Source organism: Centropristis striata, chromosome 21 (genome assembly GCF_030273125.1).
Source record: "Centropristis striata isolate RG_2023a ecotype Rhode Island chromosome 21, C.striata_1.0, whole genome shotgun sequence".
Taxonomy (NCBI): Eukaryota; Metazoa; Chordata; class Actinopteri; order Perciformes; family Serranidae; genus Centropristis; species Centropristis striata.
In genome coordinates, this window is record NC_081537.1 from 31,833,303 (window position 1) to 31,839,239 (window position 5,937).

The following is a 5,937-nucleotide window of genomic DNA, read 5'->3' on the forward strand; positions in this document are numbered from 1 at the left end:
GGTCCTTTTTTGTACAACACTCAGTACAGAAAGTAAATGAGCCATGTCAGAGCAGCTTTGCAGAATGTTTACGTATGAAAGAAGAAGATAGTGAATGACAGGATTTGCAGTAAACACTTTACTGTATTGCAAATTAAAATGACTTACAGTAGAGTAAAGAGGTAAAAAAAAAATCAGCTGTCATTCATTACTGTATTGCCAAATAGACAAAAAGAAAAAGGAGCAGAAGCTGTGATCAATGTAATCTTCAATTCATTAGTTTTGAACATGAGGTTTTCTGTTTTGACAAACTGTGTGAAAACAATTGAAAATTCACCAGTTAACATCTACTGTTTTGGTCTTGATTGAGCTTGTGTGTAAAAGGAGTTAAAACTAATTTTAAATGTGTAAAATGTGTGTATTTTGTGTCAAAAGAAGAAGAATTGTGTTAATTGTATCGTCCACACAGGCTGATGTTGTGGTAACTGTGTGAAGAGTTTTGAAAAAGCGGTAAAAGTATTGAACAACGGGTCATAGCGGTTGTGAAAAACTGTAAACCAGCTATTCTCAACCTTGGGGTTGGGACCCCAGTTGGGGTCGCGAGATGATTTCTGGGGGTCGCCAAATCATTTTGGAAGTCAGCTCTGTCTCCACTGTGTTAAAGTGTTCATGTGTTTTGGTCTTTTTGGTAATTTTGTGTCTTTCTTGGTAATTTTGTGTCTTTTTTTTGGTAATTTTGTGTCTTTTTTTGGTAATTTTGTTTCCTTTATTTGGTCAATTTGTGTCTTTTTTTAATCAGTTTGTGGTCAATGTGTCTTTTTTTGTTATTTTGTGTCTTTTTTTGGTCATTTTGTGTCTTTTTTTTATCATTTTGTGGTCATTTTGTGCCTTTTTTGGTCATTTTGTGTCTTTTTTTAGTCATTTTGTCTTTTTTGGTAATTTTTGTCCCCTTTTTGGTCATTTTGTGCCTTTTTAATCATTTTGTGGTCAATTTGTGCCTTTTTTGGTCTTTTTTTGTTAATTTTGTGTCTTTTTTTGTCATTTTGTGTCTTTTTTTAGTCATTTTGTGTATTTTATGGTCAATTTGTGTCTTTTTTTGGTCATTTTGTGTGTTTTTGTGGTCATTTTGTTTCTTTTTTGGGTGATCTGAACTGTGCGTGTGAGATTGCATGTTAAATTGGGGGTCGCGACTCAAAAAGGTTGAGAACTACTGGCTTAAACCACCTCCTCCCCCACCCTACGGAAGAAACAAATTTCAGCCTCTTGTATCCGTAATCTTGTTCTTTTGGTCACGACCCAAAGCTCATGACCATAGGTGAGGGTTGGAACGTAGATGGAGCGGTAAATCGATAGCTTTGCCTTCAGGCTCAGCTCCTTCTTCACCACGATGGTCTGTCCAATTACAACTTTTATTTTGAAGGCGTAAACTGAGAAGGATTTTGCATTTGTAAGGGGTAACTTCCTGTTTTTTTATTTCGTTTTTACAAAGGATTGTGATGCTAATTTGTGGCAAAATTATTTCCTGTATCATTTGGATGTAAACAGAGGCAATTATATATCAGTTTTAGTAAGTATTAACTCTGGTAAAAAGTGGACGGAAGTTATTTTCTCACGTTGTGTTTTGGGACTTTTGAGAGGTATGTATTTCTCTGCTCCGCTATTTTATTTATTTTACTTTACTTTAATACTGTATATATAGTATCTGTTCCTTACTATCATTGGTATTGATAGAAGTGATGTTTAATGATGTCTTGTGTTGCAATTTTCACATATTCTGTCATTTATTTTCATGCCATACTCTGTAAATAACGATCAGCCGGACACACTGAAGTAGAGTGAAGGTGCATTGTTAAAAAGAAAAGAAAAGCCGTTCCTCATGTAGTGAGAGAGTGTTGTTGTTGGTTGGTAGGTGGTGACAATAGGAGGTGATCTGTGTTGTTCACTACTGTTCTGTATTACAGAGAGAAGACCTTGAGAGCAAAGAGAAGCAACAATAAACAAGCTGCAACTATCTTGTTGTTGTGGTGTCTTCAATTACCCAACACAACACAGAGTGACACATGCTACATAGACACAACCAAGCAGATAAACATTAAGCTACAACATTGAAGCCCACAGGTGGATATCCGTTTATCCACCACATTGTAAAAGAACAGAGTGTACAGTAGTGGGACTGATCCAGCTCGTGGGCAGTACTGGCCTCTGTTCATGTCTGTGGTCCTCAGAGAGTCAATGTGGACAATGTGGAACATAGAGACCTTGGCCATTCTGTATAGGATTCACACAGGCAACTCATAACACATAATTAGTGTACATCAGCTTCATTTGCATGCAAGTATTAGTGAGAAATATCTTGAAAGTCACCGATCAAGATGTTGAACACTTGAAAAGGACAATGAAGTGTATAAAGAAAATGTAATATTCAACACAGCAGCTACATAGGACATACAGGGTTGTAATTTTTATTATTAGGGACCGAGCACCAAAGGTGCTATACAACTTCACCATACATTGTCCCATCTGTCCCAAACTGCTTGCAGGTGATGAGGGTCCAGCTCTGAACACACTCACATGTCAATATTCACACACTGTCATAGCGCCCCCCGCTGGCTACAGGAAGTCACATGTTTTCTACTTAGCCCTAGCAGTAGGCTTTACGTAGAGACACAACATTTGGTACACACATGAATCATGTGAGGACGGACCAAAAAGCCTCTCGGACCCATACCTCAAACCCAACAGGAAGTCCGCCATCTTGCTTTGAATATTGCAATATTCAGCGTTTTTGGCCATTTCTTGCTCGCATACTTTAACGAACTCCTCCTACAGATTTGACCCAATCAACTTCAAACTTGGTCAGTACCATCACAAGGCCTTTGGGATCAAAAGTTATTAAAATCTTTATCGACTATCACACTATGTGGGCGTGGCATGGCGGCAAAAGATGGCGTCTCGCCATCTAACACCAGACTGGATAACTTGTTATTATTGTATCTATTGGTTTTTTGTTTGACTTTGTTTTGTTCTTTGTTTTAGTGGCAATTTGTCTTGTCTGTTTTGTTTTGTTTTGTTTGTATCTAAGAATGTGGGCATGTAAACCCTCATTAATGTATGTGTCATGTTAATTCTAAAAACCCAATAAATATAATTTTCAAAAAAAAAAGTATTAGTGAGAAAGACGTCCTGACAGTAATGGTTTAGGGAGAAACCAAAAGATAATGGGCACAGACAGAGAGAGAGAGTTTCAGGAATTAGCCACCCCCTGAATCCTCCCCGTGATTTTTTTGTACCGTGTTTCCGAGAGCTATTAGTGACTTCCAGTGTGCAATGGAAAGAGAGGAAGAGGAAGAGGTCAGAACAGAGGCACACGTTTAGTCATCACATGAATTGTAAGTAGCTCATGCTCACATTTAGTCTTCATCTTTAATGAGGACGGACCATGCTGCTTTACAGATAAATAACACATCGCCATGGAGGCAGTGGCCATAGCACTGGCTCTGTGAGGCAGAGGGGGACCTTCAGAGAAGGCCTTAAAACTTCTAAACCAAAAAATATGACTATTAAATAATATATGTATATTTAAAAAAAACCTCATCTCATTTAATTAAATGCAATACCTTTAATACATTTTCTCTCATCTATGTTCTAAAGTTAAGTTTACTGTCAAGTTCACATCAGCATCATGAAAGGGTTACTGTCCTGAAACATGTTATCCAATGGTAAATGGACCTGCACTTATATATCGATTTTCTAGTCGCTTTGCGACCACTCAAAGCTCTTTACACTACAGACTGCGCTCATTCACCCTTTCACACACACATTCATACTGGTGGCAGAGGCTACCCTAAACGGTGCCACCTGCCACCATTGGGAATTCATTCACACACCGATGAACACAGCATCAGGAGCAATATTGGGTTCAGTATCTTGCTCAAGGATACTTCGACATGTAGGCTGCCATGGGATCATGGCATGGGATGGGTTGGTGGTTCGATCCGTTGGGGGCCAACCAACTCTACCAACTGAGCCACAGCCGTCCATCTCTATTAAGGCGTGAAGTCCTAACCAATTAGGACTTCACAAATATCGGGGAAGGCCAAGCTATGTGTTTTGGTTTGGAGAGTGATGGGGAAATTGACCAATCACGATTTGATTTTAAGTGGGCGGGACAAAAACAAAAGATTCGTAAAGTCCGAACAGCGGGCAGAGTGGTGAGAGCCGTTGAGAGACAGTTAATGGCGGAAGATGTGAGCGACGCTGTGGCTAGCTTGGCAGCATCATCTTTTTCAAGGCGGGCTTTCACAGAAAAACTTCAAATAATAAAAAACGGAAGACCAACTCCAGAACTGTAAATAAAAGAAAAAGTATGAACACTTCATGCTGTTTAGTTAATTTTTTTTATTTTTGTGCCTATTATGGAGCCGCTTTGGTCCATGTTTGTGAGTCTTTTTCCCCACATGATTATATTTTCTGAAGTTGCAACAAGCGGGGATGGAGAGACTTTGTTTTTATTAGTTTTAAAATATGAAAAATGCAAGAACAGGAGCCGGTGGGACCACTGAAGGCCCAGCTGAGTGCTCACGGTTCTCCACTGCTGTGAGGACACTGATGTTTGCTTTAAGGGATAAGTCTTGCTGTGTGTCAGAGACTGCTATGGGAATTGGCTTTGTTTATTCAGAAATATTTCTGATCTTTGTAATATTGTTTGACAGTAACAGAGTGTACAGTCTGAAATAATGTCTGCAGCTGTGGAGATCTTTTGCAAACACTGCTGTAAACTGTATATGACAGGTTTGAAATATGTCATATTAATGTATTTTACTGCAATGTGAATGTGCTAAACACAACCTAGAGAGCACTTAAGGTTTTAAAAGTGTTGCCTCTGTAAGTATTATCATTGTGACTTCATCCTGACCACCAAAGTCTAACAGGAAATTTGTTGGATAGAGACCAAACTGTCAACCAAAATGCATTTTTCTGAGCTTGGGGAGAAACAAACAAACAAAGGGAGACGTATTTGTTTGGCAGAAAATTCAATATCCTGTGCAAGAGATTTGCTGTTATTACCCGGATCATACAATTTCAGTTATGATGAGCTCTCACCAAACCAAAAACATGTAATTCAAGTTTTCAGATTGTTTTCTGTGGAATAAACAAACATCCTAGCCAAACAGGATGGAGCTGCAATGAGTTCACCCGTTGGTTAGTAGGGGTGTGATGCCACGAGATCTCGCAACATTAAACTTGACGATATTTCTTGTTGCGTTAAAAAATCCTTCTTGTAAGATTTGTGAGCTATCCAAACTTCTATTTGTGACCTGTGGGTCAATAAAAGGAAAGAAGAAGAGGAGGAGGAGGAGGGGAAGCAGCAAGCAGCCAGAATGACGTCGCAGGGGCTCGTTAAGAAGAATCGAAGCGGCACAGTCCTGCTAATAGACTAACAGTTAGCTCTGTAGCAGTACAGTGTGTATGTGCTAACAGGCTAACAGTTAGCTCTGTAGCAGTACAGTGTGTATGTGCTAATAGGCTAACAGTTAGCTCTGTAGCAGTACAGTGTGTATGTGCTAACAGGCTAACAGTTAGCTCTGTAGCAGTACAGTGTGTATGTGCTAACAGGCTAACAGTTAGCTCTGTAGCAGTTCAGTGTGTATGTGCTAACAGGCTAACAGTTAGCTCTGTAGCAGTACAGTGTGTATGTGCTAACAGTTAGCTCTGTAGCAGTACAGTGTGTATATGCTAGCAGGCTAACAGTTAGCTCTGTAGCAGTACAGTGTGTATGTGCTAACAGGCTAACAGTTAGCTCTGTAGCAGTTCAGTGTGTATGTGCTAATAGGCTAACAGTTAGCTCTGTAGCAGTACAGTGTGTATGTGCTAATAGGCTAACAATTAGCTCTGTAGCAGTACAGTGTGTATGTGCTAATAGGCTAACAGTTAGCTCTGTAGCAGTACAGTGTGTAT